We start from the raw sequence: 14,355 nt of genomic DNA, 5'->3' as shown, positions 1-14,355 counted from the left end.
CTGAGGGAATTAGATTAGGAAATGAGACACTTAAAGTAGTAAAGGAGTTTTGCTATTTAGGGAGTAAAATAACCGATGATGGTCGAAGCAGAGAGGATATAAAATGTAGACTGGCAATGGCAAGGAAAGCGTTTCTCAAGAAGAGAAACTTGTTAACATCGAGTATAGATTTAAGTGTCAGGAAGTCATTTCTGAAAGTATTTGTATGGAGTGTAGCCATGTATGGAAGTGAAACATGGGCGATAACTAGTTTGGACAAGAAGAGAATAGAAGCTTTCGAAATGTGGTGCTACAGAAGAATGCTGAAGATAAGGTGGGTAGATCACGTAACTAATGAGGAGGTATTGAGTAGGATTGGGAAGAAGAGGAGTTTGTGGCACAACTTGACTAGAAGAAGGGATCGGTTGGTAGGACATGTTTTGAGGCATCGAGGGATCACATATTTAGCGTTGGAGGGCACCGTGGAGGGTAAAAATCGTAGAGGGAGACCAAGAGATGAATACACTAAGCAGATTCAGAAGGATGTAGGTTGCAGTAGGTACTGGGAGATGAAGAAGCTTGCGCAGGATAGAGTAGCATGGAGAGCTGCATCAAACCAGTCTCAGGACTGAAGACCACAACAACAACAAAATAATGCGTCATTACAGGTTCAGTCAACAAGGCATCTGGCTTGTGTTCTTGTATTAGAGTGTAATTCTGGTTTCCTTACGCAATTATAGTATTTCTATTTTTTTTAATTACTTCATTATAAATGGTATTTAAAATTTCTTCTCTTATTGATGAAGAACCGTGCCAGATGTGTACGTTGAATCACACTTCCACAGACAGAACAATTACACTTGTTTTGGTTTCGTAGGTTTTATAGTTGCTGGGGACTTAATTAATAAATTTTGTAACGGAAATTTTCTTTCATTCTTTGTTGTTATTCTATGCAGTCAGATTGCGTACTAAAACTAGTCAGGGCCAACCGTTTACGAGACCTCGTAATCGGACAGACAACTACTAAAAAATTAAAAAAAAACTTAAAATTATTTTCATTAAATATAATTAAGCCCCCATGCAGCATGCTTGTGTTGATCCATTGCGCCTTTCAGAATGACGAGATCAACAGGGAATGCCACGATAACGCTTCGTCCTACAGCCTGAACCCTTCCGACGATTATTGCGGGGTTTTGCCTTTGCTTTCAGACGTTTCACCCCATTTCCGATGGAGCATAAAACGCGATTCATCTGAAAAGGTGACCTGTCACCAATCAGTGGACCTACGGTGCGGTATTTGCGTGGAAATTCCTGCCTTCAGAGTCGATGAACAGCAGTCAGCATGGGTGCGTGAACCAGGCGCCTGATTTTTTTTTTTTTTTCATCTTTCATTCCTTACCCTGAGGGGGTGAGGCCGGCACATGGACAGCCTATTGCTCTTTGGTGCCTTATATTAGCTTAGGGTATGCAAGGGTGACACTTTGTTTGGAGAAAAGGGGCATGGATTTTCTAATCTTATTCTGAGTCTTATCTCGTGTATCATCGCTTTCTGTCGCGTGGGAGGGTAAAAAGATCCTGGCATTTGCCCCAGTGCTGAGGGAAACCTCCCTAAAACCTCAGGAAGGATCTTTTGAATCTTCTGTTTCATGTGTTTAGTTGTTTTACCTTGTTTTCCGGGTAGTGTGTGGTCTTGTTTTGTCGTTCTTGATTTAAATGTCGCCTTCCTCTTCTCATTGGTCCTCCTGAAGCTGTTTTACCATGTCCTGTTGTACGTCGTTATTGGTGAAGTTTGTTGCTGCATTTGAGTCTACTGCTTTTATGCTGGTTTTTATTACTGTTGGTGGATAGGGGTATTTTGTTTTCGAGTAACTCAGGACTGTGTAATTTCTTAGTAATATGTCTGTTGTGGCTGTTCTATTCTGTAATCTGTTTGTGCCGAGTTTGGCTGTTAGATCTAGTCATCTTTTCCTTAAGGGGTGCACTTGTGCATTTCTGTATACTAGTTCATTTCGGGTGCTGGAGTTCATCTGGCCTGCTATCCTTAGTATTTTTCTTTCAGTTGCCATCATCCTCCGTGTCACAGTTTTGTTTGCCATCCATACTGGAGCGTATTCTAGTATGGGGCGAATAAAGGTTTTGTACGTGTAGATCAATGTTTCCTTTTTGGCACCATTTCTCCTGCCTCTGAGTAGGCGGAGTAAGTTTAGTCTCGTTTTAGCTGTGGTCGTAATGTCCCTTGCGTGTGCCTCCCATGACATATGTTTATCAAGGGTAATACCCAGATACCTCGCAGTATCTTTCGCCTTTATGGTTTGTCCCCATAGTACTAATCAGCAGCCTTCTGGGTTCTGTTGGCCGCGCGGGATTAGCCGAGCGGTCTAGGGCGCTGCAGTCATGTACTGTGCGGCTGGTCCCGGCGGAGGTTCGAGTCCTCCCTCGGGCATGGGACTGTGTCTTTGTCCTTAGGATAATTTAGGTTAAGTAGTGTGTAAGCTTAGGGACTGATGTCCTTAGCGGTTAAGTCCAATAAGATTTCACACACATTTGAACATTTTTATGATTCTGTTGGCACGTGCGAGCGCGTTTATATTTAAAAAGAATAATTTGTGAAACTTCCTGGCAGATTAAAACTGTGTGCCGGGCCGAGACTCGACCTCGGGACGTTTGCCTTTCGCGGGCAAGTGCTCTACGGGGCGTGAGTCGTGCTTGGGTAGCTCAGTTGGTAGAGCACTTGCCCGAGAAAGGCAAAGGTCCCGAGTTCGAGTCTCGGCCCGGCACACAGTTTTAATCCGCCAGGAAGTTTCATATCAGCGCACACTCCGCTGTAGAGTGAAAATCTCATTCTGGAAATAATTTGTGCCTTGGCAGCGTTTGGTTTGTTCTTCCATTGGCTGAGTCAGCTTTCTAGTAGGGATCGGTATTCCTGGGTTTGTCTATTGGTTTCCTGTGTTGTTGGTGTATGGCAGCAGTACGCTGTGTCGTCTGCGTACAGCGTCAGACCCTCGTTTGAGAGATGATGGCTCCCTTTGGGACTTCTGATTCTGGCATAAAAGGGTCTGATTCCGCATCGTTGCCGACGACCTTGGAAGGGCGGTTTTCGAGGATGTTCGACAGGAGTGTGGTGATCTTTGCAGGTACACCCATTTACAAGCTTGTAATATAGGCCTTCGTGCCACACTTTGTCGAACGCCCTTTCGATGCAGAGGCCCAGACACAGCAACGTTAGCTGAAGGTCGTTGAGGAGACGCTGTCGGTAGCCCCTTGGTTCATCTGGGCTGTCAGTTGCACCTGTGTTCGCCAATACACGTCTCTGCAGCCCTCGTTCAACCCCGTCACAGTTGGCTCGTGGTATGCAACAGTTGAATCGGCGCAGATTTTGGATAGCGCCGTTTTGTCGTGCGCAGTAAACTTTAACCTCTGTGACCCGCGAACTGTTTACAGACTTAGCCGTTTCGGAAATACACTCCTGGAAATGGAAAAAAGAACACATTGACACCGGTGTGTCAGACCCACCATACTTGCTCCGGACACTGCGAGAGGGCTGTACAAGCAATGATCACACGCACGGCACAGCGGACACACCAGGAACCGCGGTGTTGGCCGTCGAATGGCGCTAGCTGCGCAGCATTTGTGCACCGCCGCCGTCAGTGTCAGCCAGTTTGCCGTGGCATACGGAGCTCCATCGCAGTCTTTAACACTGGTAGCATGCCGCGACAGCGTGGACGTGAACCGTATGTGCAGTTGACGGACTTTGAGCGAGGGCGTATAGTGGGCATGCGGGAGGCCGGGTGGACGTACCGCCGAATTGCTCAACACGTGGGGCGTGAGGTCTCCACAGTACATCGATGTTGTCGCCAGTGGTCGGCGGAAGGTGCACGTGCCCGTCGACCTGGGACCGGACCGCAGCGACGCACGGATGCACGCCAAGACCTTAGGATCCTACGCAGTGCCGTAGGGGACCGCACCGCCACTTCCCAGCAAATTAGGGACACTGTTGCTCCTGGGGTATCGGCGAGGACCATTCGCAACCGTCTCCATGAAGCTGGGCTACGGTCCCGCACACCGTTAGGCCGTCTTCCGCTCACGCCCCAACATCGTGCAGCCCGCCTCCAGTGGTGTCGCGACAGGCGTGAATGGAGGGACGAATGGAGACGTGTCGTCTTCAGCGATGAGAGTCGCTTCTGCCTTGGTGCCAATGATGGTCGTATGCGTGTTTGGCGCCGTGCAGGTGAGCGCCACAATCAGGACTGCATACGACCGAGGCACACAGGGCCAACACCCGGCATCATGGTGTGGGGAGCGATCTCCTACACTGGCCGTACACCACTGGTGATCGTCGAGGGGACACTGAATAGTGCACGGTACATCCAAACCGTCATCGAACCCATCGTTCTACCATTCCTAGACCGGCAAGGGAACTTGCTGTTCCAACAGGACAATGCACGTCCGCATGTATCCCGTGCCACCCAACGTGCTCTAGAAGGTGTAAGTCAACTACCCTGGCCAGCAAGATCTCCGGATCTGTCCCCCATTGAGCATGTTTGGGACTGGATGAAGCGTCGTCTCACGCGGTCTGCACGTCCAGCACGAACGCTGGTCCAACTGAGGCGCCAGGTGGAAATGGCATGGCAAGCCGTTCCACAGGACTACATCCAGCATCTCTACGATCGTCTCCATGGGAGAATAGCAGCCTGCATTGCTGCGAAAGGTGGATATACACTGTACTAGTGCCGACATTGTGCATGCTCTGTTGCCTGTGTGTATGTGCCTGTGGTTCTGTCAGTGTGATCATGTGATGTATCTGACCCCAGGAATGTGTCAATAAAGTTTCCCCTTCCTGGGACAATGAATTCACGGTGTTCTTATTTCAATTTCCAGGAGTGTACTTCCACCTTGGTCCGAAAGTCAATGATCATGCCCGTTTGCACGTCAGTTAAATCGCTCCGTTTTCGCATTACGACGACGACTGCACGACACATTTTACATCTACATCCATACTCCGCAAGCCACCTAACGGTGTGTGGCGGAGGGTACTTTAAGTACCTCTATCGGTTCTCCCTTCTATTCCAGTCTCGTATTGTTCGTGGAAAGAAAGATGGTCCGTATGCCTTTGTGTGGGCTCTAATCTCTCTGATTTTATCCTCATGGTCTCTTCGCGAGATATACGTAGGAGGGAGCAATATACTGCTTGACTCCGCGGTGAAGGTATGTTCTCGAAACATCAACAAAGGCCCGTACCGAGCTACTGAGCGTCTCTCTTGCAGAGTCTTCCACTGAAGTTTATCTCTCATCTACGTAACGCTTTCGCGATTACTAAATGATCCTGTAACGAAGCGCGCTGGTCTCCTTTGGATCTTCTCTATCAACCCTATCTGGTATGGATCCCACACCGGTGAGCAGTATTCAAGCAGTGGGCGAACAAGTGTACTGTAACCTACTTCCTTTGTTTTCGGATTGCATTTCCTTAGGATTCTTCTAATGAATCTGTCTGGCATCTGCTTTACCGACGATTAATTTTATATGGTCATTCCATTTTAAATCACCCCTAATGCGTACTCCCAGATAATTTATGGAATTAACTGCTTCCAGTTGCTGACCTGCTATATTGTAGCTAAATGATAAAGGATCTTTCTTTATATGTATTCGCAGCACATTACACTTGTCTGCATTAAGATCTAATTGCCATTCCCTGCACCATGCTTCAATTCGTTGCAGATCCTCCTGCATTTCAGTACAATTTTCCATTGTTACAACCTCTCGATATACTACAGCATCATCCGAAAAAAGCCTCAGTGAACTTCCGATGTTATCCGCAAGGTCATTTATGTATATTGTTAATAGCAACGGTCCTACCACACTCCCCTGCAGCACACCTGAAATCACTCTTACTTCGGAAGACTTCTCTCTATTGAGAATGACATGCTGCGTTCTGTTATCTACGAACTCTTCAATCCAATCACACAATTGGTCTGATAGTCCATATGCTCTTACTTTGTTCATTAAACGACTGTGGGGAACTGTATCAAGCGCCTTGCGGATGTCAAGAAACCACCATCCTCCTCTAGTGCTGCCACCTGCCGGCAGTGAGACGTTGTTGCAAGTTGACGTCGAATGGAGACGGTTGCCACATTAATGTGACTGAACTGTGTAGTTCTTTCGTATTTACTGGAGACCACATTATCGTATATTGTTTTCTAATTTTGAGAACTTTTTGTTCGCTTTTAAAACCATTATCAGTTTCGTATTGATCTGAATTATTAACAATGTTGGCCAATGTTTAATTAAATTAGGGAAGCTGAGGAAAGGAGTACTGTTATTTTGACGGAAAGTTGGAAGGACACCATAATGCGATTCAGCTAATTCGGAAATTATGCTCTGTTTCCGAATCCATTAGGTACGCTGTCTGATGGTCAAAAGATTTACCAATCGGAGCAAAAGGAGGAATTTATAAAGATTAGGTTAGAGTAACAAATCGACAGTGGTCCATATCCTGGAGTAGTCCCACGGGGACTGGCAACTCGCACGAATGTATTTTTTCCCATCCTTTTAATCTGTTTAGGTTCAGGAATCACATGACCCCTGTACCTTCCTACAATTAACAGTACTGCATTATTCCTTTGTTTCACTTGTACTAGAGCAGCGGTGATGGAGAGGGCAACAATTGCGGACTAACAGTCCGGCGCGAGCAACGGCGTTTGCGCTGTTACCTTTAGGACAAATAGTAAAAAGGAAGCCATTATAGCCATATTATAGTTTATTCTCACGGGTTTTCTTAATTTTGCAGTGCTACTTTCTGTTAATTACATTGTTTTGTTAGGTGCATTATATTCATATGGCCAAAATGTACTTGCGTCAAGTCTCCACCTTGATGATACAGTGCTACTGAATTGAGACGGGTAAATCAGAAATGATAGTTATGCACGCCTAGACGAGAGGAAGTGTTTACATGTGTGACAAGTTGGCGTGCAGTCTACCACTGCGCAAGACACACTCGCCGATGGCCTTTGGTCATATTTCATTCCTTACTCAATGTTGGAGGCAACGATTCTTCAGTAAATCACGTTCTTAACACACAGACAGCTGCAATCTACAAAAATTTCTGCACCTGTTGTCAGCTTGTTTCAGAACACGTGCGGGTTCGAGATGCCATTAAATTTCAAACATAATACGTTATTTATTCACAATTACTTTGCTGATTTTTACTTATATACTTTCTCCTCGCGGACTGCCAATCCGCGCCGCGCGGATTGGCCGTGCGGTCTAGAGCGTGATGTCATGGATTGCGCGGACCCTCCCGCCGGAGATTCGAGTTCTCCCTCGGGCATGGGTGTGTCTTGTTCTTAGCATAAGTTAGTTTAAGTAGTGTGTAAGTCTAGGGACCGATGACCTCAGTAGTTTAGTCCCTTAGGAATTCACACACATTTGAACATCTTGACAATCGGAAGCTACTACTCACGATACGAAGTATGGCACGACTACTGCAGGGAGGAACCATTTCGGCATTCGAGTGTGTCCATTTAGGGGCAACGTGAAAAATAAACTCGGATGGGGTCTGAACCTCGCTCCCCCCGGATACGAGTCGAACATCTCAACCAATGCGCCACGTTGGTAGGTGATTCTGAAGGACAAGTGCTAATCTGAGTCCGAAAAGGATTACAGGCCGTTTTTCACATGCTCGAAAAGTAGACGCGTTCCTTATTGTTGCCTCTGAAATAGGTCTCGCGAGTGCATACGGTGGAAAGGTAATACATTATGTTTTCCTGTGCCCGATCCTATTTATTTTTCCTCCTAATTTTTACCACTAATGAAATGAAATTGAATTTTAGCAGATGTCGATATGACGATCATCTAGCAGTGGAACCGTTATACTGATAACGTCACATTCCAGACTCACAAAAAGTCGTCTGTGAAATCGAATCACCTTTACTGCGATCTGGAATGACTCAAATAGTGGGAAATAATGTTGACAGCTTAACAAGAGCAAAATTCGAAATTTATCTCCTCTTTCACAAAATGACTGTAAACTAACGGAAGAACACATACTTTCACTAGCTGCGACATCGTCGCGAAAAAACAGTGACCCCTATATGTAATAAGTTTCCTTTAATTTACTTCTATGGTCACAAACTTTTTGTTAACGGATTACCGGTTTCAGTCTTTAATGACTTTTTGTTAACAGATTACCGGTTTCGGTCTTTAATGACTTTTTGTTAACGGATTACCGGTTTCGGTCTTTAATGACCATCATCAGATCTGTTTCATAAAAAGGACTTTGTTTTTATGAAACAGATCTGATGATGGTCATTAAAGGCCGAAACCGGTAATCTGTTAACAAAAAGTTTGTGACCATAGACGTAAATTAAAGAAAACCTACTTCTCTCAGCAAATAAGTGCAATTTTCACCGCAGTAGCACAGTATTTAACTGCGGGGTTGAGACGTTTCCAGTTTCCCCTCGAATGTTAATAAGAAACAAAGCTGTTGCAGCTTGTTGCGCAATACTGGGGTGGACTGTAGAACAACTGTTAAGCGGTACCCAGAAGTTGGCTGTTAGGGGATTGCTCAACGGCTGCAGAGGTCAGACCACGCTGTTCAGGAGTGGGGTGAAGAATCGTTGCAGAGATTGATTCGCATCGCGCAACAGTTCCGTACCTTATCGCCAGAGCCACTGCATGGTACGAAGGTGTGCGCAGATAAAAGCACTTCGACTCGTGAGCTTGGCCACTTCCCGTGTAGGAAAACAGTGACCGTGCTCACAAACAGGTGCACGCTCACGAGGAGATGTTCACAGTCATTCGCTTTGTCAGTTTAAAAGAAAGCACGTCAGAGTGGCATCTGTCTGCCGACTACATTGTAGAGCCAGATTACGGAATATTGAGTCAAATGAACAATGCAAATTGCCTTAAAGTTATTTGATACCACTGCCTGGAGCCAAATGTGAGTTCTTATTTTAACTTTCACCTGGACAGGCGATTTCTTTTGTTTCTGCGGGAGATATTTCAGTACAAGTCTGTATAGTTTTGAATGTTCGAGTGCAGCGACCTCAGATTACTAAACGCAGACATAAAGCAATGTGGTTTAAAACTTCCATGATGACCGATATTAATGTACATCTGAATTTCCCTGAAATCTTTATTCTGGAATATTTTACATTAGTGTTTAATGACTTCAAATAACTCTTGTGAATACATGGTTTCTTTCGTCTGCAGAGCAGTTCTGTATTCTGAACCCAAATTTTTCGAAGAGAGGCAATTTTTCGTGAAAGTCTTTCAGATTTCTTTCATTCGTCGAACTTTTTCGTTCCTGAATACAGGAGGTAATAAAATCTAATGGCTTGTTTAACAAACGTTCACGGAAGTAGTAAAAGTGACTATGTCAAGTGCCATCTTTCTTTCAACAGAGTTCTGTTGCTATCCAAAAACTGTGCAGTATCAACTACAAATAGAAACATTAACTTTTCACAGATCAGCACATCAATATTTAACTGGCATCTTAATACTTGATTATAGTTGATTACAGCGACAAGTCTATGCAGTGTTATTCGTGCTAAGGTACGGTCGGACACACTTATCAGAATGTAAAACAGGGCCGTACCGAAAGCGTGGCGGGATCGGCCGACACCAAGGCCAAAAAAATTGACCAGGAAGAAAAAGAAAACAGAGAAAGGAGGTTTCTGAATTAACCGTGAGAAGTACGTGAATTTTTCTCCCCCTCGTGTTTCTATCTACTGCCTACGAGAAGTCTTTCACCCGATCCGCGACTTTGAACACATGCTGTTATCTCAACGTCATTTCTACAGTTGTCATTTTCCTCCAAGTATTATCACAAGCAAGCCATCTCAAGCACAGAAATGTCAATTATGACGCCACGAACGTAAAGACATCTACATCTAAGTGATTACTCTGCTATTCACAGTGACGTTCTTGGCAGAGGGCTCAATGAACCACCTTCAAGCTCTCTCTCTACCGTTCCACTCTCGAACGGCGCGCGGGAGAAACGAGCACTTAAATTTTTCAGTGCGAGCCCTGATTTCGCTTATTTTATCGTGATGATCATTTCTCCCAGTGTAGGATGGGTGCCAACACATTTTTTTCGCATTCGGAGGAGAAAACTGGTGACTGAATTTTCATGAGAAGATCCCGTGTCAACAAGGAACGCCTTTGTTTTAATGATTGACACTCCAATTCACGTATTATGCCTGTGGCACCATCTCCCCTATTTCGCGATAATACAAAACGAGCTGCCTTTCTTTGAGCTTTTTCGATGTCATCCGACAGTCCCACCTGATGCGGATCCCACACCGCACAGCAATACTCCAGAATAGGGCGGACAAGCGTGGTGTAAGCAGTCTCTTTAGCAGACCTGTTGCACCTTCTAAGACAACACCATACCCACTTCTCGAGCGGAGAAAATCTCCGACTCGGCCGAGAACCGAACCCGGGCTCCTTCGGCTAGCAATACGCCGCTCTGACCGTGCATCTACCGAGGCGGACATAATTTGGTTTAACGAGTTTGTCTGCGTGTCCATCCTCCACAGTGAGCACAGAAATATTTGTTTTGGAGGTAAAAAACGCCTTTTCGTGCTGCACTGTAATTTATTCTCCTAGACATGTTTGGTCTTTTTCACTTTAAGGAATCATCAGCGGGATCTATAATGATACAGTTGCGATACACTTTTGTTTTGATATGTATTATTCGCAAATTATAAAACAGTTCACTTCTCATTTTTATGTAAGTAAGTGAGTACAGTTCTTCGTCTTTTTGGTTGGCCTCTGCGTTTCCTCTCCTCTGGTCATATGCTGGAGAATGCACCACGACTCTATTTATGAAACACAAGCATGTTTTTATGTTTGGAAACATTTTTCTGCCCACTTTTCATTTTGTTTTTCCTTGTTGTTGAGATACACTATCAGTCTTCTAATTTCGATCACATGTGTATATTAGCGATAGAAGGCTGATAGGGTATCTCAACAATAAGGACAAGCAAAATGAAAAGTGGACAGAAAAATGTTCGAAACATAAAAACACGCGGCAGTGCGACCTCATGTGAGCAGATGAGAGGAAACGCAGATGCCAACCAAAAACCGGAAGAATTGTAAGTAATCACTTATTTACACAAAAACGAGAAGTGAACTGTTTTGTAATCTACGAATAATCGTGCATATCCAAACAAAAGTGTATCATAACTACGAGGGGTACTCCAAAAGAAATGCACACTATTTTTTTAATCCATCTTTTATTCTACATGTTTGAAAGTTTTACGGTATTTAGATACATCCTTTAGGAACAATATTTTCATTTCTCCACATAATTTCCATCCCTCTCAACCGCCTTACGCCATCTTGGAACCACCGCCTGTATAAGTTTCACAAAGAGATGATAGTCACATGGAGCCAGGTCAGGACTGTAAGGCGGGTGTTTCACTGTTGTTCATCCGAGTTTTGTGATCGCTTCCATGATTTTTTGACTGGCATGTGGCCGTGCATTGTCGTGCAACAGCAAAACACCCTGCTTTTGCCGGTGTGGTCACACACGACTCAGTCGAGCTTGAAGTTTCTTCAGTGCCGTCACATATACATCAGAATTTATGGTGGTTCCACTTGGCATGATGTCCACAAGCAAGAGTCCTTCGGAATCGAAAAACACCGTAGCCATAACTTTTCCAGAGGAAGGTGTGGTTTTGATTTTTTTTCTTGGGTGAATTTGCATGATGCCACTCCATTGATTGCCTCTTTGTCTCTGGTGAAAAATGATGGAGCCATGTTTCATCACCTGTCACAATTCTCCCAAGAAATTCATCTCCATCATTCTCGTACTGTTCTAAAAGTTCGCTGCATACCGTTTTTCTTGTTTCTTTATGAACCTCTGTCAGCATCCTGGGAACCCACCTGGCACAAACCTTTTTTAACGCTAACACTTTCAGTATTCTGCAAACACTTCCTTGCCCTATCCCAACGTAGCGTGACAATTCGTTCACTGTGATGCGTCTGTCAGCAGTCACCAATTCGTTAACTCTCTGCACATTGTCTGGAGTGTGTGCAGTACGAGGCCTGCCGCTGCGAGGACAATCCTGAATATTGCCGTGCCCGCTTTCATCACGTAACCTGCTTGCTCACGGACTGACTGTACTGCGATCGACAGCAGCATCTCCATACACCTTTTTTAACCTCTTGTGGATGTTTCCCACAGTCTCGTATCACAGGACAGGAATTCTATGACAGCACGTTGCTTCCAACGAACGTCAAGTGTAGCAGTCATCTTGAAGACATGCTGTGACGGCGTCACTCGCGGGAACAGGTTGGACTAAGTTTGAAAACAAGCGGGAAGGATGTATCTACACACTGTAAAACTTTCACACATGCAGAATGAAAACAGTTTTTTTACAAAAATAGTGTGCTTTTCTTTTGGAGTGACCCTCGTATAGATCCCACTGATGATGCCTTATAGTGAAAAAAGGTGAAATTCGTTTGGGAGAATAAAATACAGTGCAGTAAGAGAAGGCGTATTTTATTTAGAAAACAAATAATCTGGTTTATAATCTTTCATCTTTCCATGCGGGCCTCTGTGGTCATAGCTATTTGAACCTTTTTTTTTTCTTTGTTTACGGAGTTTGCTCAGTGTCACGACCACCTGCATCCACAACAGCCTGGAACCGCACCAATGATACCATTTCACAAGTGTTCGCAGCACCATGGTATCGTGACACAGCTCGTTTGCAGTGCTTGAATATCGCACATTGCGTCCAGCATTCTCAGCCATGGCAACAGTAATTTCTTCAACAATTTGTGGTGCAACTGGCCGTCGGCGTCTCCCAGCGACAACTGCCAATTCGCCAGTTACTTCGAACATTCGAGTCATGCTCTTCAACCCCGGTGCAGAAATAGGACATCTCCGTATTCCTTTAATGCGTCGATAGCCGCAAAGAGCAGCAGCACTACTGCTGCTATTTTGCCTCATCCAGACCTGTGTTGGCTGTCTGCAACTGTATTACGCACTGATGCTTATGTTGCAACCCTACATCGCCGTACCAATACCGGCACCTAACGGCAAGTCATGACACAAACGCTGTTAACAACGTAAATCCTGCAGCCCACAGTCTGAACATCATTTTTGTTAAGTTGGGTGCCCATACAGTAAATAGTTTTCCGTCTATCCTGGGTGAAGTAACGAAGGCTTAATTATAACAATCCTGTCATTGACGGAATAATAAAGAAAATGGAAAACAGATGTCACATACATTACAGACTTCAATTTACTCCCGTTTCGTGTCAGGAAATGGTTAAGTGAAAGCTCTGCATGTTACAATGAAGTTTGTACAACGGATTTTGGTACCAAATATCTCGACAGGTTAGCTGCGAGCGCTAATTTATTTATTTATGCATTTATTTTACCTGGCAAGATTAGGGCCTTCAGGCCCTCTTACACCTAACCAGGCGTACTCAGATTCAATAAATTTCAGTTTCTACAGAACATTAAGGACATATAACATGTTATACAGTATTTATGTTAAAGAAAAAAATAGAGATTATAAACGTAGTACAATGATAATTATAACAATCAAGAATAATAATAATAGTAGTGACTATGTATATGAAAGTAAACATAGTTTTCTTTTATGAATGTCAGTCCTATTGCTAGTTGGGAATTTTCTCGTTATATTCTTGCAGCTTGTGAGTTATTCTCATCAAGCAGAGTCGTACGACGATAGAATGGGGTGAAAGAGATATAGAAGAGGTAGATAGGTTAGAGGAAGAGAAATAGAGTGGTAAAATTCGAAGCTATGATGGAGAGGAGAAAGAAAGAGATGAGAGGGGCACAACAATGGTGGCTATACCGTCCCTAATATGTAAGTCTTGAGTTCCCTCTTGAATGTTGAGTGGTTCTGGATAAGACGCAGATCACAGGGGAGCGCGTTCCATAGTCTTATGGCTGAGATGGAGAATGACACGGAGAAAGATTTTGTGTTATGTAAAGGTACAGCCAAGATGCTAGACGTATCCGATCTGGTATTGCGGTTGTGGAATGATGATAGGTATTTAATGTGAGAAGATAAGTATTGGGGGCACCAGTGGCTAAGAAATCGATGAAGTAAGCACATCGTGTGGAGATCGCGTGCCTTATGTGGGCGTATCCAACCTAGCTGGGAGTATGAAAGACTAATATGATCATACAACCGTATATTGCATACGTATCTAACGCAAGCATTCATCACTAGCTCGAGGCATCTCGAATTTTCACTATTTGTGCCGTGTTGAACTACATCACGGTAGTAAAGATTAGGCAAGACTAGTGTTTGGACTAATTTTTGTTTAACATGGGTTGGAAATATTTTTCTAAATTTTTGAATTGCATGTAAGGAGGAGAGCGATTTCCGGCAA

The 14,355-nt window shown here is 44.3% G+C and overlaps 1 non-coding gene across 1 annotated transcript; it reads left to right on the top strand.

Moving 5' to 3' along the window:
- Positions 1–2,682: 2,682 nt before the first annotated feature.
- On the top strand, positions 2,683–2,757 carry Trnas-aga (transfer RNA serine (anticodon AGA)). Its single transcript has one exon. It is a non-coding gene; the product is annotated as a tRNA-Ser (tRNA).
- The last annotated feature ends 11,598 nt before the right edge of the window (positions 2,758–14,355 follow it).

The sequence above is a fragment of the Schistocerca serialis genome, chromosome 8, assembly GCF_023864345.2.
Source record: "Schistocerca serialis cubense isolate TAMUIC-IGC-003099 chromosome 8, iqSchSeri2.2, whole genome shotgun sequence".
NCBI lineage: Eukaryota > Metazoa > Arthropoda > Insecta > Orthoptera > Acrididae > Schistocerca > Schistocerca serialis.
This window is presented reverse-complemented; position numbering and strand designations above follow the sequence as displayed.